Genomic DNA, 13,672 nt, shown 5'->3' on the forward strand with positions numbered 1-13,672 from the left:
GAAAGCCAGATTTGATTTTTATCTGTTATAATAAAGACTTTTAAAAAGCGACCTTAAAAATATATGATTGAGAATTAAAAGGGTGTATGTCACTAATACCAGAGTGTTTCTCATCTGAGTTTAAAAAGAGGTGAAAAAAAAAAAAGAGAGGTGGTACTTTTCCACCCCTCCTAAATAAGGAAAAATTTAAGTAGAAGAGCTTGGTTAACATGTGAATTGTTCAATTGCTTTGCTGCTCATACAATTTCAGGAAAATAAAAATATTTCAATCCTTGTTTTTAAAAATCTTTTTACATCTTATGTTTTGTAAATTCAAAAGTAAATTAGGGAATCAGTCATACACGCCTGCCATCTTCTTTAGAAAAAGGACCTCAGAAACATCTACTTTCCCTGAAATATCAACATTTCCTATTATATTATACATTTTGGTCTGTGGTTTGTAGTTTAACAGTACCATTGAATAGGAGAAAAACAAAACTTATTTTGTATAATTTAAATGGGAGGAAAAGATACCTTATTATATAGACTTAGGGAGGTTGCCAAGGGCTTCTAAAATCTTGTTCTTTGTATCAATCTCTAGCTGATTTATCTGAATAGGATCCAATCTTACATAACATGTGGACTACATATAATATTCTGACACAATAGAAGGATTTCTAGAGGAATTGGAAGCATCCCGATGATGGATTTCCTATCTCTTCCTGTTTTGAAACATTACTTTAGTGTATACTCCAAGGGTGATTTTAAATATGATCTTCTTCAAATTAAAAAAAAAGTGCAAAAATGATTATTAAGAGAAAGAAAAGCAGGAAATCTTTTATAAATACTTTAGGACCACTGATCCCAGTTACCTGCTATAATGTGAATGGAATCATTATGGCTGTTCCATTGACACTGTTTCTTCATTCAGGATCCTGGCCAAAGGAATAGCATGTCGATGTGTAAAATTCTAGCCAAAGATAAGCCATTACAATGGAAATCGCGATGTGCAAAGTCTCATTGAAGCCTATGAAATTGAGTGTAATATCCATACCGCATTCTCATCTGCTTGCCCCAGGATTTAGTATGCGGCTCTGCATTGAAATGAGATTATGCATATAAAATGCCAATATAGAATACAATGCCCAATAAAACATTAGAAAAGCAACTTACAGCCCACATACATGGGCTTTACTTAAATTGGAACTTCATGTGCAAAGTAAACCATAGCGCCATCAGAACACTAAATCTACACAATGTCCTCACTCTGGTTTTTCCTGCTGCTTTCTGCATGATTCCCCCCCACCCCCTCCTATCCAAACACAATTCTTTTAAGGGCACTCTTCAAATCATCTAACAATTCCCAAAGGATATTCCAGGAGTCTCTTAAAGTGTCTTTCTAAATTAAAAGACCCCGAACAATTTAAGTGCATTTTTGAACCAAAAATATCAGAAAGTATTTGGACTTGCAAACCTATGGGGGTGTGTGTAAAAAAGAAGAAAGGGGCCAAAGAGAAACCGGCCCCACAGTGGATTACAAGGTTATGGGACAGGTCACTAGGAAAGGGAAATAAAACCGAACGTTAGGTTGGGCTTGTAAATTATGCACCTTTCAGGGAAAGCGGTTTTAAGGTCTCTTCACTCAAGGGTTTTTTTTTTCCCATCCATTTTACTATTAATTCTTAACTCTTGGTAGGCAGCTCTTTAATGAGGTTGTTTGTGGCAGGTTAATTTTCTCCAAACTACTGAGCTCCTCATTTTCCCTTTTAAGTGCAGTGCTGCCTAGAGCTTTCAGTATTTTCCATACCAGAAAACAAAATAAACGTGAAGTTGTCGGCGGCGCTGGGCTGAGAATTAAAGGCTTTATGTGGACAGAAAAACAGAGGGCCTGGACAGATGGGAGTGGGAGGGTAGAAATCAGGCTGAGTTGAGGGCATGAGGGAGAGAGAATTCGGTCTTAGGAGAGCGATGACCCAGGGAGTGTAATATATTAAATATTGCAGCGATCGATTTCAATATCCCAAGTGGACACGGGAATAAAAATTCACCAACAAGCTGAAGTGATTAGGAATGCTTTGTTGCAAGGGAAAAAATGTGATTTTCTTCAGATCCTTTTTGTTCAGGTTAGAAGAGGCATAGACAATCCACGTCTAAGCTTTGGACTCCCAGTTTGGGATATAACTCTAAAGGTTAGTCCTATGTCAACGGTGCTTCTGCGTCGTGAAAAGATGAGCCTTTGTACTAAGGAGGATTAAATATCAACCACAATTACAGGCTGGTGCCTCTAGGAGCTTTCCTCCCAAATCAGAAGAGGGTACATTTTGGAAATGTCCTTCCCTGTGTATTAGTCTTTGTTTCAGTGGCTCTGGGACAAAGCAGTTGCGTTTGCACAGTTCTTTCACTAAAATCCAGGGGGAAATGCACAATATAGTTTACAGAGGGTTGCTTCACAATAGCAGGACATAAAAACAGCAGTTGGTGCTATGTAGGGAAGAAATATTTTTGAAATGTCATTCCGGGGCCAAAAGTATGAAACCCGTCATATATCCAGGCACAAATACTCACTGCTGCACATGATTGTATTAGTGACTTCAGAATTGGGTGGGATTTTCTGTTCCTTTTTCTACCAAATCCAGCTCTTAGACATTCATGCTAGGAACCGTGTTTCTCTCAGTCCAGGAATCTGTTTAGGGATTTGGGGTCGTCACTGAGGAGGCTGCTTGGGGTGGGGGATTGTTTCCAGTCACAGCCTAACAGGCAGGGCCTGGGCTCTTCACACTGGGGACACCGGGTCTACTGCTAGGGACACACTGCTGGACGTCTGCACGCGGCGGCCACCACAGCTGCCTCCTCCTTCGGTGTGTCTGCCACAAATCTGGGAAAGAAATGCAGCATCATACGAGGGATTTCTTTAATGAGGATGAGTTCCTCGGAGTGACTGGGGGCTATGGCTGCTGCTCAGGCCTCTCCTTCCCTCTGCCAGATCCCATTATATCCTTCCTTATACACCAGCCTGAGGTTGGAAAAGCACACCCTCATGCCCCCGCTGCTCCCTGACCCAGAAACTGATCTCAATTTCACCCTGGTAGCTGAGTGAGGATGAACTGGAAGGTCTGAGTAGGCTGGAATCCCTGAGTAGGGCAAAACAAAATATACCTATCTCTGTCTATCTATCCCCTATCTCCCCCAGTCCCTTCCAGTCTTCTAATCATCTTCCATCCTAGTTGGGAGGACTAGCTCCCACTTGGAGCATGGCCCTAGGGCCTAGCCATATTTCCATATGAAGCTCTTCTTCATAGCAGGAGAAGGCAGTAGAAGGAAGCCTAAATCTCCCATTTCCTTTGCCCCTAAGTTGGGCCGACCCAAGTTGGGTTGGGTTAAGGCCGAGGTTGGTTGTGCAACCGAGCACTTAGGCTCCTGCAGCTGGAAACTACCAGGCTCTCTGTGGAATGATGACCGCCTACAGGGAGGCTGATTCTGCCCTATAAAGCTGTTTACTTCCCTAAAGCTATATAGGTCCTTCCTCTCTGGAGGTTGGGTCCATTCAGGTCCAGGAGCAAACTATCACTCAGAAAAGTTACTTTGAGAAGCTAGGGTTCATGAAACCAGTTCTCTCTCTTCCCGAGTGTGGGAAAGACTGAGTTAGGGGCAATTTGGATAAGAAAGGAATCTCTGTTTTGCTATGGTCCCCCTTTGGCCTTTTAGTTTGCATTTCTTTTTCTTCTCCTTCTCCTTCTTCTTCTTCATCATCATCAATGTCACATCAGGGAGAACAGCAGGCTGCAGGCAGCAGCGGACTTGCACCGTGAGGGCCTCTGCTGAAGCTGACTTGAGGCCTGGCTGTCTCTGGACAGGTGGCTCAGAGTGCAGAGATTCCTGCTCTTGTGTGAGGAGAGGAAAGCTGCAGAGAAGGAATCTCCTGGGTAGGGACTCTCTGTCCCAAGTTACCTAGGAGCAGGTTCTGCATCCAGGCCCTAAACGCTGGGATCCTGGAAAACCTGCTCTGCTCTGCCGTAAGGTACCTGTTGCTTAAAGCTGCCTGGGGAGCCCTTGGGCCCCTGCCCTATTGTAAGTCTTGGGGGTTAGGTCTGGCTTCCCCTGGGGCTGCTGGATTCACCTGTCATTACGCTCACTGCCCAGGGACCCTGACAAACCTCCACAATGTGGGTCTGAAAAAGGGCGCTTAAGGTTCACTGATCTGTGTGTAGAACTTTGCAAAACTGCAAATAAGCGAGAAAATTTGTCTATTCTTGGGAAGGGAAATACAAGTTTGCACTTCACATGGAAGCATGAGAAAAAGTGTGTGTGTGTGTGGGGGGGGACTTCTGGCCAAAAGCCCCACTGTAATCTCCAGAACAATTTCATTTCCTCTGCGGCACCCTGGCTACCCTAGCCGAGGCCTGCGAGAAGTCTGGGAGGAGAAGCAGCTTAAAAGCGGGGATGGGGCAGAGGAGAGGTGGCGAGGCCCTTAGCAAGGTCTCAGGTGAGGGCCAGGCCGGCTGCTGAGGAGGGGACCGACAGGATGGAAGGCCGCAGGACGGGGGGAGGGACAGAGCCACGTCTTTTGGAAGGTTTTGGTGTTTTCGAGAGGGGTTTTTCGCAGGAATTCGCACGGCCTGCCTCCGGGGCAGCCCGCTGGCGCTCGCCCCCCGCCCCTTCTCGCAGAGCAGGTCGCAGGGAGCTCGGGTTTCCTCGGAGGCCCCGCGCCCTGGCCGCCCGCGCTCCGCCCGCCTCGGCGCGCAGGCCTTTCCCGCTTGCTGAGAAAGGGAAAAGCGCGCGCCCCGGCTCGTGCGGGCTGGAGCGTGTCCGTGCCGAGGGAGAGCCGGTGCTCCGGGGGGAGCCAAAGTGCCCAGGCAGGCCCTATAAACCCGGCCGGCCGCGCAGGCGGGAGAAGGGACTCCTGTCGGGGCGGTCGACATCCCAGGCTGTCGCGCGGCTTCTGGGAACCCGCGGGCTACTGAGAGAGAAGCAGGCCCCGGGAAGCTCGTTCTCTCTCCCTCCAAAGGGTGGTTGGAACTTTTGAACCCTTTACTTTAAAGTGATAGATCGTGTCCCACCAGAGAGCGGCTCCACCCCCGTCCCCATCTCCACCGCCTTCCCTTGTCACCTCGGCTCTAAGTGTGCGCGGAGACACGCGGGCGCGAGGGCTGGCGCGTTTGGAGATGTGAGCCGCAAACGCGAGCATTTGTGTATGAATGCGTGTCAAACAAGCAGGGCCAGAGCGGCTGTCGCGATTTTGGATGAATCCTGGTGTAAGAACCCATTACGGGAGGGTAGGAATCGCGTCTCTGCGCCCAAAACCCTCTAAAAGACGCAAGCGACAGCTATTCCCAGGAAACCGTCTCGGCACGCCTACCTCCCGCCATGGAAGTCCTCGCAGGAGCCGGGCTCCGCACTGGGAGCCTTCAGGGAACTCAGGATGAAGGCTCACAGCCTCTACGTGAAGTTGGTCATTAATTTGGGCTGCTCGGAGCCAGTAACACACTCAAGGCCTCTGGCTTTGGGAATTGTCTCGGAGCTGGGATCCCGGCGTAGGCGACCCAGGGCTGCGGATGGGAAATGCGAGTGTTGGAGGCTCTGGGATGTGTCTGAGTGGGCTGGGTAGAGTTCCTGGGGCAAAGGTTGGCTCTTCCTCGCCCCAAATAAATTCTTGGTTAACTAGTGTAGACTAAACACATTAATGTTATTAAATGGGGTAAAACAGAAGGGGTTGAAAGTGGGAGGCATGCCAACTGGACCCAGACCCGGTCCTACTTCTCTCACGGTGACAAGTCAGGATGCTTCCAACACGAAAATAGAAATGTAACATTCAACTGGACGAATTAATTTTTGACGGATTTACGGTATGATTTTTCTTTCCAGCGGTATTCGTCGGTTCTTTCGATCAGTAGTGCAGTCCAAAGACAGAAATATAAACAAGCACTTTCTGCTTTGCGGAAACCCCTTAACAGTATCTCCCAAAGAAAGACCAAGACACTTTGTGAATTTTCCCCAGATAATGCCTCATATTCCGAATGACTGATCAGAGAACTCCGGTATTGTTAAATAAAATGAGAGGAAGGCGAGTGACGTGGGAGCCGAACAATGGCATTTCTGAATCAGTTGGCTTGATTGACGTTTGGGAGCTTCACGACCCCAGGGAATAGGACTCTACGGTGAATACACCAAAACATCAACCAAGATTAGAACTCTAGATCCTGTTTTAATCCCATTTCAGTCTAAATGACAGTGGGAAAATATAAAATCTAAGAGGAGAGAATTACTCCATCATATATTGACCTAAAGTTTTAATTGCTCCAAGGGGGAAATAAAAGTGGAAAACCAATATTCTTTTCATCACTTTAGGAATAGCACTGACAAGTAAAGTGTAAGTGTTTGGGAGGGTAGGTACGAAGAATATTTAAGTGGTGTAAAATATTTTATATTTATTTCGGGAGACATACTGGAGAAATGTATAGGGAGATTTTATGCATATGTAAGAGAAAAAAATATAACCCCCTCTATTGGATAAAAAGTGAGGGTCATCAGCAAACTGATGCTAAGAAATAATTAGATACCTTTAAGGTGGAGTCTAAATTTCCATTATTATTTGGAAGTCTTCTCTATTTCGTGGGAGGGGAAATTATTTTAATGCCAAAAGTTGTGTTAAATGTAAATTTAACCCAGGAAATTGTTGAGAGCCAATCTTCAAGTTGGAAAAACGGAATGTGTTTGAGCAAAGTCTATTTTTAACCACAGAAAAGTGTGAGATAGTGTGGGCTCTGTGTTAGGTGGGAGTAGAGTCTATGGCAACTTTGCTTTACAAAAAACACTGATTCTTCAATGGAACTTATCCTCAAACCTCAGAAACTTGAAAAATAGGAAATTTTAAGTATTATATATTAAACTGAACCGATGGAACACAGAAAGACGAAGTTGTAGTAAAAGATGTTAGTTATATTCTCCCAGTTTTTAGCAGATAAACTACAGCAAAGGGGAATGTAACAGGAAGACATAAAAATAGACCAAATATGTTATAAATAATGGAATAGAAAGGGTTGTTGCACAATATAGGTTCACAATCTTATATTTTGAGTAGATTTTAATGAGAAGCCTCTCTGTTGCATGGAAACTGGGAATCATAAGAATTATATACGCAGCAAGAAGGAACAAAAATTAATTATTAGGAGCTCAGTAATCACCAAATAAACTCTGAGCTTTGAGGTTAAAAATAGACGACTATCTTCATGTTCAATTATACAGTATCAATTACTAATACAACTGATGTTTCAGCATCTCAGCGAGACAAGATACCATCTTCTATGGAGATATCTTGGTATTAATTAATGACTGCTTTATTCTCATTATTCACAAGGAAAAATAGGGGTCGTGTCACATTAAAATTAAGATTATCTTAGTTTATCTGGACCCTTAAACAAAGGTCATTCAAAGTAATTATATTTTGAATTAACAGAGGTAGGCAATTTATCTCGTTATTATTTTTGTTGTTGTTCAAAGACAGAAAATAAAGATCAGAAATAAGCAAAGTTTCATTTCTGAAGATAGAAAGAACCAAACAAACATGTCTTGACTTTTGCAATATTTCCCTTGCTAAAGGGGGAATGAGGGAACTGTATAAGACGTGACTTTGCAAAGTCAAGTCCTTTTTAACAGACTCGGATCGAAATTCTTGCTATGCAACAAGGATTCAGGTTTGATTAATTTTCTGCAAGCAACGTGACAGCGGTGTTTTAAAAGATTAATTAAAATTGAAGTGATAGGGAGCAGGAATTCAACCTGCAGAGGCGTCCCAGGCGCCTTGGGGGGTTTTGCAAGCGAGTCCCAAGCTCAAACTACGGGCTTTCCCGAGCCTGGGACGCAACTCCCCGTCTCCTGGAGAGGAACGCGGAATTTGGCAAGGCGCCCGCCTGGCCGCCTGGCATCCCGAGCTGGCCGCCAGCTCTCGGGGGTGGGGACGGGGTGTGTCCCGGGGAACCCACTGCCGAGAGGACTGCTGGCGCGGCTCTCGACGAGCCAGTGAGGTCCAGGGTCACGCTGAGAGGCCGGAGGGGACTCCAGGAAGCCTCACGCTGATGGCCCCGGGCCTCCCAATCTCCGGGGAGAGGGGGACACCTATTTTGTACCCGGGCTCGTGCGGAGCCCCCTCTACGGTCGCGAGCGTGCGGGGCGCGTGGAAGGCGAAGGCGCATCCCCAGAGCCGAGGACGTGAAGGGCTCGGCCGTTGGGCTGCGGCTGCCGGGCCGGGGCGCAGGCCTGCACCGGCAGTCCTGCCTCGTCGGCGGAGACTCGGGACTCTGGGAGGCCCTTCACTGCCCGACTCCCCTTACCTCTCCGCTCACTCCCGCCCCGGCTTCTCCCTCCCCTCCCCCCCGCAACCCTGTCCCCTCGCTCCACTACGCGACGCCTTCGCCGGAGTAAGAAATTAGCTGCTTGCAACTGTAACTGTACTGAAGGAGATACAATCGCGGGAGCCCTCGGGGTCGCCCGCGGCAGAGAGGCGATGCGGGTGGCGCCCCAGAGGGTAGGTGGGGGGAAGCCGGGGGCGTTTGTTTGCACTTCGCCTCCCCGGGGCGCCAACTACAGTGTCCCTTTCTCTCTAGCTGGGGGGCTCAGGTCCTGACCTTGAGGCCGCGCCGCGCGGGGCTGTCTCCCGGCTGCAAGGGCGGGCTGTGTTGCGCGCCAGCGGGTCCCCGGGCCGCCCGGCGGGGGCGCTGGCCGGGCGGCTTCCCGGCTGGGGCGGGCCCTCCGCCCTGCGGCGGCGCCGGGAAACCCCTGCCTCTGCGGCGGGTCCCCGGGGACGCAGCCTGAAAGTGTCCCCGGGGATTCTCCGTGCCGCGGTGGCAACGTGGTTGGTTTCTCCTCCTCCTCGCGTCTGCCTCTCCCACCCTCTTCCCGGAGACCTCGGAGCGGCGGCGAAGTGGGAAGGGAGGCGGGTAAACAGACGGCGAAGGCCTGGGAGCGGGAGCTGGGGGACTCCGGGTCGAAAAGGAGGCACTGGGATGCGGAGAGGGGGCCGGGGGCCAGGGGGACTCGGCTGGGGAGGGCTGGGGCGGGGGGCGAGGCGAGAGTCCCCTCCCTTCTGAGTGGCGCAGGGGGAACCTCTTTCCTGGGGAACCCCCACCCAGGAGCTCCCAACGTCGAGAACAAAGGGTCTGGGAAGCACGGCCGGGGTCGCGGAGCGGAGGTGCAGGGAGGCAGGAAGGCAGGCGGTGGGGGCAGGGAAGGACGCCTCGCCACATTTCCTCTCCCGGCCGAATGACGGAAAAGCTCCCTCCAGCCATCGCCTCACTGAGGCCGCTTCAGAATCCGGGAGGGTTCGGGTTCCTTACCTAACGGCTGCACTCGCTCCCTTCCACCCCCAGCGTCCCCACCCCCTCCAGGGACTGCGGCCCGGGAGCCGCAAGGCAGGCGACGCGCCGCGGCGCGGGCGGAACCGCGGGGCAGCAGCGGCCCCTGCAGGTGCCGGGCGCCTCTGCAGCTGCCGCTCCGACTCTTTAAGGTGGAAACGGCCTCGTTCCCCACCCGCGCGTTCGGCTCTCCCGCAACCATGCTTCCACCCGCGGAGTCTCCCTCGAGAAGCGGGCCTGGCAGTCCAGAACGGTCGGAGGCTGCTGGCTCCTACTGCTATTTCCTTGACCCCCTTGGCCCCACTACCTGTAGGTCCTCGTCCGCGGATGAGCCGGTATCGATTTCGACAACCACCATTGATAATATCCTGCTGGTATAAAAAGAGGCGTAAGTCACGCGTCAGGGCTGAAAGCCGAAAACGGCGTTTCTTTAACTTGAAAGAAAACTTTTATTTTCGTTTATTAAAAGCAGAAGGCCACCAGGAAAGGGTCGCGGGGGGTTGGTGACCTGTCCATGGGCTTTTCAGATCCAAGTGTTCAGGATGAGCCTGGCCGGTCCCGGAATCGCATTCAGCGCCCACACCCCGCAAACTCTTGGGCAGGTGCCGGTGCAAGAGGCCGGGGAGGAGCGGCGGGCCCACAGGGAACCTCTCCTTGTGCACCTCCGGCGCCCCCGGCTTCAGCTCACTCTCGCCCGGATGCTTTGTTTATTTGGTGAAAGCAAGGAACGTGGAGAGGATCGAAGAGCAGTTTTTCTTTCTTTCCTTTTTCCCTTTTAACTAAAGAGTGTGCGTGTGAACTCATCGTTTCTTGGGTATAAGTGACCTCAGCGAATTCGAGATTCTTGGGGAAAACCTACGAGCATCGAGCAGGACACGAACAAGCCAACACCGGTTCCGGTGCCATCTGCAGTAAATTCCTTTTCTTTGCTCTTCCCTCCTCCGCGTCTTGGAGAGGGGTCCCCCAGGGGTTGTCGCAGGATTTCCGCACACCCAGGATCCGGACTCTCAGAGGAAAGCTCAGGTCCCGGCGCCGGGAGGGCGTGGGGGAGGGGAGGCGGTGCCGGTCCGGGGAACGAAGTTTACCTGCACGGAGGGAACCGGCTTTCCCCCTCCCACCCCCCACTCCCCACTCCCCCCGGCGCGCAGCCTCGGCTCCGCCCTGCCGGGCCCCGCCCCAGGAGAGCCGAGGCCGCAGGTCGCGCCGCAGCGGGAGGAGCTCGCCCCGGCAGGTGCCGCAGGGTCACGCCTTCCCCGGGGGTTGCAAACCGCAAGCGAAAGTCGAGAAGGGCTGGAGCTTTCCCTCTAATCCGTTTTACACTGTGAAAACCGCAAAGCTGTCGCCTAGCCGGCCACTTTTTAATTGGGAGGCAAACAGACGAAAAACCAAAACAAGCGCGCGAGCTGACTTTCCCTGTGTTTTTCCTTCTCAACGAAAAGCCCGCTCTCTGGTGAAGCGGGAAACGGCTCCGCGCTCGTTTGCTCCCTTTGAGGTCTGGACTGGCGGCGCCCCCAGCGCGAGGGGCAGCCTGGACTGCGCCCTCTCACCACCCTCTTCCCCCAACTCTTGGGTCTCCACGCGCATCTCGTCTCTCCACGGGTCACGCCGAAGCCATACGAGCCGTGCAAGCTCCATCCTGCGCTTTCTCGCTCGGGCAGATGTGGGTGCTTGGGTGTTGGGGACTCCGAGGGCTTTGAATTATCCCCAGACGCAGGTTCCCTCGACGCCAGGCGCGGGAGGAGGAGGGCTTTGGGCCTCCAGTCCGGGGGCTCGGAGACCCCCAAGCCGACCACAAGAAGCACTTGCCGACGCGCTTCGAGTCTCGCAGTTTTCCCTGGGGGAAAGCAGAAGTTGGTGGCCACACCGCGCGGCGCCAGACCAAGCTCTCAACTTGCCGAGAGACCTGCCGGGGGTGTTCAGCCCCCGGGGGAGGCGCCGGAGAAGCAGGAGAGCAGAGGGCGGGGTACGGGGGAGACCGCCCGGGTCAGGTGGGCCGAGTCCCAAGATAGTGGGTGTCCACTTATCACGTTGATGTGTTAAGAAAGGTCCTATGTGTTAAGAAGGGTCCTTTGTGGAAAATCCTTTTTAGTCAAATTAGTGGTCGTGGACGTACAAGGAGGGAAGAAAGGCCAAAGAAAGGAGACGGACCTTATTTAAAAAGAAAAGCTGGGGAAAATGGAGTGGTCAAATTGTGGAGAGGAAGGGAGGGAAGGAAGGATGGAGAAGGCTTTCCTTCTTTGTTCTTTAAAAAAGCCCGAGCACTTTCTTTCTAAATCAAAATACAGAGAGCCAGTCTTTCTTGGAGCATGGTTAGGTAACTAAGAGATACTGCTCATTAGTTCACTTTTAAAGCACTTGCTGGGTTGAGCAAAATTTTGAGAAGGTTCTTTCTCACCAGCCCCAGACTGAGCTCAACTCATTTTGATTTAAAGCAGATTTGAAATAAAAATTTCAGAAGAGAAAATGTGTGTATTGTATCTGTACACGTATGCACATGCAACAGAGTTTGTATTCCCTCTAGTCTATTTCTAAGACAAGCAATTCTGTAGTAAATTACATATGATGCCTGATTTTTTCCCTAGTATTGTATTGTCACCAGAGAGAAGAGTCCTGGGTTATCTTTCTCTCCATTCCCCATTAATCTAAGAGAGAGAACCATTATACGATTGTGGCTCTTTTCCCCTCTCTTTCTGGCTTTCGTTCCCACACATGAACACACACACAGAATATACATTATGTGCAGACTTTTCCCTAGTCAGCCTGTAATGTATCATCTATAAATCCATGCCCATGTCTTGTTTCCATTGAAATTTGGAACATGTTGAGGACCTAACTTTTGTTCTTGGTGGTGTGTGCATTTCATCAGGGATCTTTGGTAAACCAATAAAACAATTATCTTTGCTTTGAATTTACTTCTTTGTGATTAATGGAAAATAGCATTAATGAGTGGCTTAAACAGTATTTTTATATCAAATATCAACAAATAATTTTTTTAAAACTATAGTTTCCAAATGTTCAGAATAATGGCTTCCCATTTACAGTTATATTTTGGCAAAACTACTTCATATTAATTGAAAATGACTAAAACATGCATTCTATTTAGAGAGGCTTATTCACTGAGATTGAACTCCAACAACATAAACTATCTGGATCAAATTACTTAAGTCATTCCTACTGAAGGAGGGGTTGGAAAATTAGAAACTGTGGAATACTTTTTAGCCTTTTCATAAAGCTTTAATTAAACCTGACTTTTGTGAAAAATAAAACTAAAATACAATTATCCGTTAAGTGGTCTTGTAGAATATATGTTATAAAATTGTTATAAAAAAAAGAGTGCCCAAAGTATATTTTAATGAAACTAGATGAATACAAATATAACTATTGTTTTCCCAGTGATTTTTCTCTCTCAAACATAAGACATGTAGGACTTCAGAACGTGCTCTTTAATGTGCTCTGATAATAAGAAAACCATTGCTGCTTTTCTCAGAGGAGCACAGTTATCTAGGGGCAATGCCAAAATCATTAGATAAGCCTCATCTTTCCTATCACATCATTGTCTACATGAAATTCCATCTTAGGAAATATGCAAGAATATTAGATTTTCCCGAAGCTTGAAAATACAATAAAATTTGAAGTGTTGAAAATATGATTCTTAGTTGACAGTATCTTAGAAGTTGCAGAAGTATCCATCTCTTTTTGAGATGGCTTTAATAATGACTGACTTTAATAATGTTGGAAAGTAAGGAAAGATTTCAGTAGCAGGCAAGATGTGATGAATGGACACAAGGAACAATGAAGCTATTGACAAAACGTGCTAAGTTCTTAGAATTCTATCTAAATTATTATTTTTTCCTTCCAGTGCAGAGGAAGAAACCCAAGTGCATCAATGTTCATCGGATGTAGGGTAATAAAAATGTGGGCGGGTGACAGTCAATGAACTGTGACTGTAATATGGTTGTTAGTGTAGGTGAGTGAGTGCACTGAAACATTTGTTCCTGTTTTAAAAAGGTCTCTGGTCCTCAGTGGAAATAGGGGAATTTTGTAGAAAATTGAGGCCAAGAGGGAAAGAAGACTAAAAAAAGAATAAAGGAAATTCAGTAATTAAAAAACTATTTGTTTTCTATTTTAGATTTGATTTTAGTCAATTGTTCCTGCGAGCTATTTAGATGAAATAAATGGAATGTCGCTTAATAGGCAGATGCTCTGATACATTTTCTTCTTCAAGGATCTGGTTCCTGGCATTCAAAGGAAACTAGGATTCAAGTTAGTATTAGAACTTGAACTTGTTCTGCCAGAGTGAAAATTGGTTCCATTAGGCGTCAGTCACAGAACTCTTACAGACCTGG

This window comes from Globicephala melas, chromosome 2 (assembly GCF_963455315.2).
Source record: "Globicephala melas chromosome 2, mGloMel1.2, whole genome shotgun sequence".
Taxonomy (NCBI): domain Eukaryota; kingdom Metazoa; phylum Chordata; class Mammalia; order Artiodactyla; family Delphinidae; genus Globicephala; species Globicephala melas.